At 38.1% G+C, this 13,231-nt stretch overlaps 1 long non-coding RNA gene across 1 annotated transcript in view; it reads right to left on the bottom strand.

The window, feature by feature from the left end:
- The window catches only part of LOC118892674, a 249,420-nt gene that overhangs the window by 111,977 nt on the left and 124,212 nt on the right, over positions 1-13,231 (bottom strand). The gene's annotated exons all lie outside the window — the stretch shown is intronic.

The raw sequence follows: 13,231 nt of genomic DNA, 5'->3' as shown, positions 1-13,231 counted from the left end.
CTTCTGACTTAAATAGGAGCTCTGAATATTTCAATATTATAGTGAAAAGTGTAGTTAGAAGCATGATAGAAAAACTGGTATTTGTTTTATGGCATCCTTGACACTTTAAGAAATGCAGATTCTAGTCTTATTCAAACAATTTCCACATCTGTGACTGGCACGTTTATATTTCCAGAGCTGGAAAGTAGAATATGTCCCAGAATACATTCTCACGGATCCTCAATAGGCTTTAACTCTTCCCTTTCCCTGCATTTCCATGGAAATGCATTTATGTGCTTATAAGAGCACTAGTCATAGTCTCTCATAATAAATCACATAATACATTTCACCGCAGTTAGCTCTTTGTGCTAGGAAGTGCTCAATAAAAATACATTGACTTACTTCGAAAAGCAAAAAAAAAAAAGAAAAGAAATGTAGATTCTACATCCAGTGTTCCTTTCGGAATAACTCTGACATTTGTTTCCTGGCACATTACTCTTTGCTGCACCCCAGTGCCTTCAACCCAAGTCTGTTCTACCATATACCTGTAGGGGACCAAAATTTGCCACCCCAAAATGTATCTCTTTGTCGTAAGGATTTATTTAGGTTGATCATTTTTAAGAAACTGAAGACTCAGGAAGTCTTTCTTTTTATCTTCCCCCTAACTGCCCAAAAGAATGTAGACAGAGGACTGTTCCAGGAAGGGAGCTATCACCATAGATAACTATAGTTTGAACTAGATGTGATAGGGAGGAACCTAGCAAAGTCTGTTTGTTACAATTCATCTCTGTATCTCATGTATCTACATGGCCCAGCAAACATTTACTTTACCAAACATTTGCTTTTCATTTCCATGTGAATTACCTTCTTCCCCTTTGAAGTCCCAGACCACTACCCCCAACATCCTCTTTTGTCTTTAGCTGTATTTAAGGTGAGGGTTTCGGCCATTTTGGTGAGTTACTCCCTGTTCCTGGGTCTCTCCCATGTATACATGTTATTAATCTTCTGTTTGATTTTCTCCTGCTAATCTGTCTCATGACAGTTTAATCCTTAGAAAGAAAATTTCTTCCTCCTCAACATACCTCAAGGCCAGGGCTCAGCCTCCACTGGAGCAGGAGCCCCATTCTATTCCAGCACCTGAAACGGCGCCAGGACCATTGGCATTCAGTAAATATTGAATAAATGAATGCATTACATAAAGTGTTGGCATTCATAGACACAGATTAATAAACACAGAGTAAAAACATCCCCCAAGTAAAAAAAGCAAGGTTAAAATGAAGAGGTCAGTGAGGCAGGCACCAAACAGCCTATAATTGCTTCCTTTCTTTAAAAATGTCCCTTCATATGCATAAACAGTAAGTTATTCTTCACATACAAAGCTGAATAATTTCAACTCCATTCATTCCAATTCTGTTAGTACTTCAGTCTCTAAGGACAAAGTTTCTTGCTCAGTGTTGGCCAAATGGCTCAGGACACAGCTCTGAAGTCCATTCTGATTGTCCAAAGTTTCTTTTGATAAACAGCATGATTGCAACTGACTGGAAAAGTAATTCCTTCTATCAGAAGATACTGGCAACAGAATCATTCTGGACCATAAAATTGCAAAAGGAAATGATAAGAGTGTCAGAAAATTTAATCAACAGGATGAGATCAGTTTTTATTGGGTTCCTTGGATAACCAGACAACACATAGCATATTCTGTGAATTAAGTCTATCCAAGCCCAAACACACAGTTTCACACACTGCACCACATTTCTTTCTGCTACACCCAAGGCATTTTCCTAATTAGCACAAATGAAGGGCATTTGGTGGGAAGAAGAGAGACAGGAGGAACCAGGAGTTAGAGGTACTTATGGGGCAATCCAGGGGGAGATATGCAGTAGCAGATATAAAAGTCTTAAGATCAGTAATGCTAACTGATTAGTAATACTAATCATAGCTAACATGTATTAAACACTTGCTAGGCACTGTGCTAAGAGCTTCACCATGTGACCTCACTTAAGCCTTGCAACAGTCCTCTGAGTATGCTCTACATTAATCCCCATTTTACAGATAAGGAAATAGAGGCATAGAGGGATGAAATAATTTGTTCACAACTAACAACTGTGAATTGGTGAGTTAAAGTTAGCTGGTGCCTCTTTCAAAGAAAGAACAGATCTCATGGCAAACACTGTCTCGTTATTTTAATCTGCTACAGGAAGAAAAATCTGTTCATTCATTAGGGAACCCACAGAAGCCCAGCCTGATAAATCAGAATCCCACCTAGACATTTTGTCCTCCTGAAACTGAGCAGGACCCAGTGGGGCTCCTGGGCATGGAAGCCTTTCAAACAGTTGCTAATCAGGTAACAGAGGGAATGCAGACAAGGGAGGAGCAGCCAAGAAATAACAGTGCAGCCTTAGGGCAGGGTCCTGGTTCTGCCTTAAGTGATACACATAACAATATCTTTGAGCTCTTTATCGAACTAAAACGTCAACAAATGGAAGATGTTAGCATTCTTCATTCCAGAGAAGCTCAACAAGAGACCACCTGAGACCAGATTAAAGGAGTGTAGGCCCTGCACACACACTGATCCTTATCAGCAACCCTGCCCTTGAACCACTGTTATAAAACTCCTCACCAAATCCTCCCAGGTTGGGACACAAATTTTTGAGGGGCAAGAGCCCGCTGTGTCCCCTTTGCCTGGCAAAACAATAAAGCTATTCTTTTCTACTTCACCCAAAACTCTGTCTCTGAGATTTGATTTAGTACTGGTTCACAGTGGACAATTTTTGGCATCATTCCCACCATCATTTATATACCCCAGTAAATTTTTCTTTCTCCAAATAACAAACGTTGAGATTCTGAGCCAAAATAGACTTTGAGGCTTTGAGAAATCCCATAAGCCTTTTGTTGATGGAGGTAATATCTCCTCCTCTTTACACCCATGACACAAAATCTCTGGAATTACTAATGTCCATCTAAAACTTCCATGGTAACCCTGTCTAAGGTTCTTGCCTCCAAATGGTGCTCTCTCTTACCTTTTGAGTCCAGGTAATTCAATTCTGTTTGCCTCCCTTGTTCTCAGTTCCAAATTCTGCAGTTATTTCCTATACTGCCCCAGAAAAGGGAACTAATGTTATCTTGTCCAAGAAATATCAAAGATGTAGTTAGCCCTTTAGAATCTGATACCCTGCCATTTCTTAATGATGATTTAGGACAGGGATCCCCAAACTATAGCTCACAGGTCAAATCTGGTTTTCTGCTTGTTTGTATAAGTACACTTCATTGGAACACAGCCACATTCATTTGTTCATGTATTGTCTGTGGTTGCTTTTGTGCTAGAAGAGCAGCATTGAGTAGTTGCAAAAGACACTATATGGCCCACAAAGCTTAAAGTATTTACCATCTGGGCCTTTACAGAAAAAGTTTTTTGACCCTTGGTCTGGGAGGTTAGATGGGGCACTCTATCACAAGTATGCTTTCAGCAAAATACATAAGACATGAAAGACAGCAGCCTTAACATAAGAACATTTATTGCTTTCCTAACCTAAAGTCTAGAGTCAGCCAGGTTCTAGTTGGTTCATAGATTCAACAATGACATCAGAGACCCAGGTTCTTTATACTTTTCCACTCTGTTATCCTCAGCAGGTTGACTTACCAGTTCAGAGTTTTCAGATGGCTAAACAGCTACAAGCATCCTCACAGGACAGCGTCCATAAAAGAAGGAAAGTAAAGGGCAAAGGAGACTTTGAATTTATTAAATTCTTTTTTTATCATGAAAGCAAAGCTTTCCCAGAAAACGTCAGTAGAAATTCCCATATTTGGTTGTGTGCATAGCCTTGGACCAATCACAAAGGAAACTGAGATTGCCATGATGGGCTTGGAGCCATGGCTGTCATGCCTGGTTGCATATTAGAATTACCTGCAGAGTAAACAGCAAATTAGAAAACACCAACATCTGTGCCCATCTCAGACCAATTATGTCAAAAACTCTGAGACTGTTCCTAGCAGTGGTATTTTTCTGTAATTCCCAAGAAGATCCCAATAGGTAACCAGGAATGAGAACCACTAGTTAGACAAATCATGATTCATTTCCTGGAGCTAAGCATACTTCCACATGAACAAAAGCAGAGTTCATTTGTCTGGGAAGAAGATGGAACAACAGATGGTTTGGGGTAGGCAACCAATGGTGTTTGCCACAGTCATATACATGGACATTGAAGTAATTCAGATAGATGGTGGACTAATGGGGAAGAGAAGATGAGGAAGGATCCACCCAGAATCCTCAATAAGTGGGGAGACGTACTCAGAAAGTTTCTGGGCAACAACTCTGAGAAGAGTAGAGGGCCATGAACATCAGTGAAGGAGGAACACGCAGACGGAGATCACAGGGGATAGGGAATGTCACAAGAAGCAAGGAATACAGGAAAGAAAGGAGTGCTGAGGATATAATTGGTTCAGTATTAGGCACATTGAGGGTAAAATGTCTATGTTATTTCAACATTCAGGTGTCTAGAAAAAGACCCATCAGTCTAGAATTCAAAAAACCATTCTTTATAAGAGTTTTGAGAATGATAGGCAGGAGGCTACTAATAATTTCCCCAGGAAATAGGCATAAAATGAGTAAGTCTGGAGAAAACCCTATCTATGAGGATGGTGGAAATCATGAGCCTGGGTGAGGTTGTTCTGTGAGATGTGTAAAACACAGAGAAACACATACAACAAACATAAATCAAGTCTGTTGCCAAATGTTTTAATAGACTAGATGTTTAGAACTATCCTGAACTCCTTCTGTTAAAGATAATAGAAATCTGTATGTTTTACTTGACATTTTAAGCCTTGATGCTAAAATGAAATCACATTGTTTTCAACTAATAAGACAAAGACAATTACCAGGACAAATCCAGGTCTTCTAATTCCAGATCCCTTGGATTGAGTCCTCACTTAATCCAAAGACTGATTTGCACATAACTGGTAACCACAGAACCTGAGTGACCTTTTGGTCTCCAATGAAACACCCTGGGAAAATTGTTTTCCCTGCACTCATTTAAAAATAGTAACTGCTCTACATCATTTAAGATCTTTTGTCAAGGGAATTCAATTAGCATCAGCCTGAGGTCACCTCAGGACTTCTTAAACTTTTTCATCCTGTAAACTCCCCTGGGTTTTCCATGACTCATATCAACTGTCCACAGAAAAATAAATTCCATTTTCACTGTACAGAGTTTCTGCAGTAGCTCTGGTCTCACCCTCAGTATCACATCAAATCTGAAAGGAGGAAGCGCCCAAGGGGAGGCAGTAGGTAAAGAATGCCAGGTCACCCATAGTTCACTGCCTCTTCTCCAAACAGCTACTTGGAGCACTGGGCTACAGTCTCTGTGACTTCCTGAGAACAGCCCATGATCGCCCTATTGATCAACCAACTCCCAGTGTAGAAAACACTGGGAAAATACTGAACATCTACTTGGTGTAATGACAAACTGTAAGTTAAATAGAACCCAGGAATGCTAAAATAATAATTTGCCAAAGTTGCTATATCAATAGCATTAAAATATCAGCTTAAATCAATAGGCAAATATTTGTTTGTTATTACTAGTAAAATTAAATATGTCACATTCATTAAACTATCATAAACTGAAAATGCCATTCAACAGCCTTTAGTTCAAAAAATACTTGAGTGCCAACTGTGTGCATGTCATGTGCAAGGCCCAAGGTGAGTGGAACACAATTCCTGCTTTTCAGGAAATTTAAAAATCTAAAAATCTAAATAATACCTTTGTTAAAAAAAAAAGTTAATATGATATTATAATATGACACAAAGGTGTCAGAGTAAGCCCCACATTCACTGTTAGAATTCAGATGTGCCTGATATTCCACAGGCTTGATTTAATAGGCTGACCAGGAATCCAACCAAAGGAGCCTCTTGCTAAGACGGTGCCATGAAGACAGGATTAGGTAGGTAAGCCTGGCCTGGTAGAAATGCACTTGCTGTCAGAGGGGGGTAATTCTGACAGCCTTGTCAATCAATTGGAAGTTTCCTCTGTCCTTTGTGTAAAAGCAGAAAGAGCTGTTTTCACTAACATCTATAGGTTATTGGACCAGACAGGACCACAGCTTGGTACTCTTTTCTCTAAGCGACAGGTCTATTAACATGACCAAATCTTAAGCAAATTCAGTCATTTAACAAATATTTATTGAGAGCCTACAATGTGGCAGAAACAGTCACAGGGTTGTGTGGCCTGACAAAAACTGTGTAACAAATGAATAATGTACATAATCCATGAAGTAATCAAGCTGATATATTTTAAATTAATGAGGTCCTTATTGGAATGGAGTGTCCAATGGGTGACAAATTTTTAAAGGACATGTGAAGGCTAAAGCAGATCCAGAGGACAATGGTAAGGATGATTAATTAGGAAAGGAAATTAGGTTCTATGAGAAAAAGTTAAATTAATTCCAGCTTTAACTTGGAGAAGACTAAGGGCTTCCTTGATTATTATCTTTATGATCAGGAGTGGCTTTATGCTTTTCTTTCCCTTAAAGGCCTAGACAGAAGAAAAATGGGATAAAATTAAAGCATTTATTTAGGCATGGTTTCAAATCAATAAAAACACACAATACAGGCCACTGCCTTGTTGCCTAACACAATAGGAGATTGCAGAAGCACAAAGATGAATTACAACATAGTCTCTGCCAGTAGAAGGCATTTCATTTCAACATAAGAAAGAACTCCTTTGACCAACTAGGTGATAAAACTCAAGAACTGGCTGAAGGAACATATATAATATATAAATGCCTAGAGATTGTCAAGAATAATATTGACTGCTATTCAAGATTGTTATGATTGTTATGATCATAGAACTAGATGATTACTGAAGTTCCTTTCTAGACTGTGATACTAAAACCTGTACCTTAGTTTTACAATCAACAGTTTCCTACAAGTGATGTTAGAAGTGACATATTTGCCCATTGACTAATATTATGATTTCATGGCAAATATTCTTATGTCCATTTTTTAACTGATTTAATTAAAAGCAATACCTAACCCCTTAGATTTAAGTGAAAACATCTGATAATCCCTCTGACAAATGATTAAGAATTTAAACTCTGTATCAAAATTATTGCCAATAAACAGATTATAGCTATAAAATGAGACTATTCAGAATGTGATAATCAACTATATTTTAATTTGGACTGTCAGGTTGAATATGCAGTATTACAGACTAGAAAATGAACTATGAAAGCTTAATTAAGTCCTTTTCAAGAAACGTAATGAGTACATATAACCCTGAAGCATAGAGTCACAGCTAGAACATTTGTTGTTTAACAAGAACACTAAAAAGAATAAAAATATTTGAAGATGCCTTCTAGATATTTATACTGGGATATCCCACTAAAATTTCAAATTCAATGCATCAAGAAAAGCGTGAGAAAGTGAGAGAGAAAGAGAGCGAGACTTCAACTCAAATCTGTACCTTGTACTCTTTATGTCTTTTTAATTATAGGTATCACCATCTTCTCAGTACTTCAGAATAGAAATGTCAACCATCTTTGACTCCTCACTCTCCTTTGTCCCCCAAATTAATTAATTTAGCAATAATTTACTGGGCACTTATCATACGTCTGTCACCACATTAGAGGTTACGAGTGCAAAAATATATGTCACTGTATTTGCCCTCAAGTATATGGCCATGTAAACCAATTTTCAGTACCACATAATTAGATTGTTTTTGTTTTAATGTCACTGAGATCACTGTAGATTCACATGCAGTGTTATAAGACATAATACAGAGAAAGCTCCTGTACACTTTGCTTCATTTCCCCCAGTGGTAACACCTTACAAAACTATAGCGTATCAAACCAGGATATTTACATTGATCCAATCCTTTCACCTTATTCAGATTTCCCCAGTTTTACTTGAACCTGTATGTGTGTGTGTGTGTGTGTGTATGTGTGTGTTTAGTTCTACACAGTATCATCACTTCTGGAGGTTCCTATATCCACCACCACAGTCAAGATACTGAAAAATTCCATCACTACAAGCGTTGTGTTGCCCTTTTACAGTCACACCCACCCTTATTCGACTGATTTCTAGTCCCCATTTGGGTATCCTTAAAGACTCAGGGATCAGTCTGGCTTCCTTTTGTGAATGTCTCCCAATTCCCTTCCCTCCTCCACCCCCTGATTTATGCTATTACTCTTTAGCTTTCACCATCATTTTGCTTCTATCATGAAGCTACTACGGTACTATAGTTTAAAAGCTCCTTCTAACATATGTCTGTGGACATCAAATCCACTTCTGATAAGTTTATGGAAATGCAGAAAGTGAGTTGCACATCAATGATGTTGCCAGCTCCAGACATTTTTCAAATACAAGGGGTCAAATGACAAAACTGCCAAGAGTGAGGTCAAGATGACCACTCATTACCTGGAAGATGTGACCAGACTGTTTTTTAATAGCTTTCTCTTAACAAAAATACAAATATAATCAGAAACCTTAGAACAAATATATACAGGATGCAATGCAAAATTTATCCCTTGGTGATGAGCCAATGAATGTGTTGATCTAGTTTGAAATTTATCAGGAAAGCTTGACATCTCCTGCCCTTTAAAAAAAGTTTACATAAATTATTCTCTAAATCAAGACCAAGTAAATGCCACTTTTTTTTTTCTCTAATAAAATTAGTATTCTATTCCTATAATGTACTGATAGCACTCAATGTATCTTCAATTTAAAGAAAAGGAGGGCTTCCCTGGTGGCGCAGTGGTTAAGAACCTGACTGCCAATGCAGGGGACACGGGTTTGAGCCCTGGTCTGGGAAGATCCCACATGCCGCGGAGCAACTAAGCCCGTGCGCCACAACTACTGAGCCTGCACTCTAGGGTCTGTGAGCCACAACTACTGAGCCTGTGTGCCACAACTACTGAAGCCCGCACGCCTAGAGCCTGTGCTCCGCAGCAAGAGAAGCCACTGCAATGAGAAGCTGGCGCACCGCAACGAACAGCAGCCCACACTGGACACAACTAAAGAAAGCCCACGTGCAGCAACAAAGACCCAATGCAGCCAAAAATAAATAAATAAATATGTATTTAAAAAAATAAAGAAAAGAAGAAAGAAAACGGAACAATGTCATACTAACCCTTTAACGTGTATAAAATAAATACCATAAAAGGTTAAAGGTTAAAAGGTTAAAGTAGGAATGCTTGGTCTCCTCTCCTCTGAACACACAATCATTAGGAGCTGATCACTGGGACTGTCTCTGAGGTTCTCATATAAACTAAACTTTTATTTGTTTTTATTTCCTGAGGTAAAGCAAATATTCTTTACTTTTTGAAAGAAATTCAGAAACATTGAGGTCATGATTTTTATTAAGTCCTAAAATTATAGCCATTATCTCAATTGCATCTTTCGATAGACCTTTACAGTTTTTAATCTCACTGACCACAAGTTCCAGGCATGGTAATCAAAATTTCCCTCTAACTTATTGGACCTAAGAGGAGTATAATCTTTTGGAAATTCCAACATAGGCTTAGGTGAACACAGAGATTTCTTTGGAGCCAAATTTTATTTTAGCCCTCTTTTCTGATTAGAAATGAAAATAAAAACTCTTTAACCAGTAGGTGTATCAAAGAAATGAATGGCTAGCTATGCCTTCAAGGGGAAGTACTGCTAGCTAGGCAGGACACTCATAAACTAACGATAGGCTCAGTTCAGCCATAACGGATAACAGTTACTAATAAAATTGATTTATATAAATGTTTCAACTTTTGTACTTTTCTCCTTCTCCTTTAATACTGAAGAAAGTCAGAAGAAGGAGCTTTAAAAGGAGACTGGAGGAAGGGAAGAAGAAGCTCACTGGAGGGAAGTCAGAGGGTGGAAAAGGAGCCATGGCAGGGAAATGCGGTGAAAATTTTTGATGGATCTATGTCATGTATTAGAGTGTAATAAGAAAATAAATTAAAACAGGAAAGAAAGGAGAGAGCCTTCAAAAGTCCACCAATGCTTCAATAACAATAAAAATAATGCTAATATAAATAGCTCCCATCTGATTTGTGTTTGGAACTTACAGTGCACTTTCACCCACACACATTTTCTTTCCTAATCCTCACAATAACTCTTTGAGTTAAAAAAAAAAAAATTACTTAGTTTTATACCACCTAATGCTGCAGCATTCAATTGTAGGAATGGCAAACCTTTTCTTAGTCGCCCTCTGCATAGAATCTACATTCTCTGTCTTTAAACATGCAAGTAGTGGTGGATTCAATCATCCACAGTGTGAATAAGATCTGCCAAAACTGTATTGATCTGACAAGATTATGGAATGTTGATTCCTGTGTGTACCTGACCCTACTTCTCAGTGCTCATGTCATGCACCACATTCTAGAAGCTACTTCTTTACTTAATGTGACTTCCGATGATATGGCCAGTGTAAGACATTCTCTCTTAATGACAAATTTGATAGAATTAAAAGGCAACTCTAAGGGCTTCTCTATGAATATGACAATTCTGTAGTGTTACCTGATAAATCTTTAATTTTTAATTTAATTAGACCTAGTTAAATCCATGTGAACTGAACAGCTGCAATTTAACTGGAAAATTCTTGCCAAGTTCTTCATCCTATTCGTGAAACTTAAGGCTTCAAACAATGATTGGTGGGTCAGAAATGAAAGATAACAGTTTCTAATAGAGTTGCATTTACAAAAATATTTCACATTTTTTGTTAGTTTGTCATCTAGTACACATTTAGTCTAAAATAAAGCAGAAGCCGTGAATATTATTACTGTGGCCTGGGTTCTGGCCACATGAGACATATATGGCCTCAGACAGAGCACACTGAGTCAGTCAGCACTGTGGTCTAGAATAAGGAGGAATTAGCCCTAGATTGGAGCTCAGGTCCATGGAGTAGAGTCACATGGACCAAACAGCTAATGGAGTTGAGTCATCAGTGTCTAGGGGCTCAGCCAATTATTTCCCAACTGAGGAGCTTTTTAGAATACAGATTCACAGACCATTCCCTGGATCTCTTTCACCCATATTTCTTGGTATACTTAGGCATCTGAATTTTTCAAAAGTTTCCCAGGTGACTGGATGATCAGGAAGTTTTGGGAAACAGAGGGCTAAACTAAAATTATTCTAAGTGGGCATAAAAAAGGGGAGAGGATTTCTCCATCTGCTCACAGACAGAAAAAGCCTCCTTAAACTACTTCCCCAGCATCCAGCGCTGCTAACTAGAAGTCTGATTACAATTTGACTCTTACTCTTTTCTTGGCCATCTGTTTGTGTGATTGATTGATTGGTTTTCTCTCTGGAAGCTTTAGACTTTGGAAACCAGAAACCTCATTAGGATGTAGCTATTTAAGGGCATTCTATCAATCTGAAGACCCAAAACCTTCGGCTCAAGGGAAATTCCTCTAGCTCCTTTTCATCACTTCCATTTCCTATGTTCTCTTTTACTGAAACTCCTATTCTATGGGTGTGTAACATCAAGGATTAAAATGCTTGTGTTTTAATTTTTAACTCATTTTTTCCTATCCCTTTCTCTTTCTTCTCCAAATTTTAGAATATTTTATTGTCCAGAACACTAATTCAGCCTTCAGCAATGTTCATCCTGTTTTTCAGCCCTTGCATTTGATTTTTTTCCCCTACTTTGCCAATGAGATTTTTAATTTCTAGAACCAATTTGTGTTTTCTAATTACTCATCTTCATAAGAGTCTTTTCCTCCCCCTCTCTCTCCCCTCCTCATCTTCCTCCTTCTTTGCTTTTCTTTTAATGGATAATAGTCACTTGACTTTCTCTAAAGATATTTTTTATGTGTTTCTTATTAAGTTTTCATCCATTTCTTGAATTATTTCTTTTATAACCTTAGATCTGTGGTTCTGTTACTTCATCTTGTTCCTTCTATTGTTTTTCATCAACTACCTGGTGATAGGTGGTTGTCCATTAATAGCTGGCATGGGTTACTTCTGCAGTGATACAGTTCCAATGTTCCAGCAGGCCTCAACTTTGATCGAAAAGACTGCTTTTAGTTTTTACATAAATTGTTAGGGTGGGTCAAGCAGACAACACCCCTTCAGGCTCCCTGGGCATGGGCAGGCAGGCAGGCTGGGTACCCATCTGCTCTACACCTTGCCAACTTAGGAAGATGTGTACATTGGCAGAGAAGCACTTCAGAGCTTGAAACTCCTGGCAGAGCAGTCTGTTCCCTTTTTTCCCTCTGTGCCCGTGTGCGTCTCATGTCACCACATGATCTGCTCTCCTTCTCACTCAGACTCCTAAAGGCTTTATTTTGATAATACTTTTCAGGCTTACCCTGACACTGAATTTCACTTGTGCCTGTCATTTAGTTTAGTGGGGGAAGTGAAAGGACTGACCATTCTGCTGCTCAGATTTAGCTCCTGTTTAACTACTCAGAGGGCTATTCCTTCACCTCCCTCTCCTCTATATTAGGTCACTCTCAACTTGGAGGATCTCAGGATTGCATTCTCTCTAATTCACAAAAATTCTCAAAATTTTCTGCCTGCTGATGACATTCTTCCTCCTTTTCCAACATTGCTCTCAAATATATACATATATTTTATATATATATACACATTCAGCCACATAAGAGATTCAGGACAAGAGGAAATTTAGATATGCTGTCAGTCTAATCTCCTACAATAACTTCTCTTAGATTTCTCCCATATTAAACCACTGATACATTTGACCCCAGGCACAAACACAAACATTAAACCACACCTTTCCTAAAATACATAAGAATCCAGTGAGTAAAAAAGCCACAAAACTCAAAGGCTAATGACATCTGTTTCTTCATGAAAGCATAAATAGAGGAATTATATTTTATATTTGACCATTCTTTTTTTTATTTTCTTTTTCAACGAAAGAAGTTCTATCTGACAAGTATCTTCTTTGGTAAAGAGGAGCATTGCTAGAGTTGATAAAGCACACCATTCGACTACATATAATGTTTCTATCATTTTCAAAATATTTAGTCCCAGAGAAACGTAAAGTGAACCCATCATCATGGCCTATTGTGTCATATAAGGTTATAATAAGAACGATGCCTGCAAGATATTGTGAAAACCAACATTAATAATTCTCAATCTCTTGAACGGTTATCAACCATCTGAAGTTACTAGTTACACAAGGAAACTGTTTCTTGCCAAAACACAGAACCACTGGCAGAGGGTTACAACCTCCTATTAATCTGCATACATGCTTCCCTTAGAGACTGAATTTTGAAATCACATAATTTGATATTTGTAAATATC

Source organism: Balaenoptera musculus, chromosome 3 (assembly GCF_009873245.2).
Source record: "Balaenoptera musculus isolate JJ_BM4_2016_0621 chromosome 3, mBalMus1.pri.v3, whole genome shotgun sequence".
In the NCBI taxonomy this organism is placed as follows: Eukaryota; Metazoa; Chordata; class Mammalia; order Artiodactyla; family Balaenopteridae; genus Balaenoptera; species Balaenoptera musculus.
The sequence above is the reverse complement of the archived record's forward strand: the minus strand, read 5'-3'. Positions and strand labels throughout refer to the sequence as shown.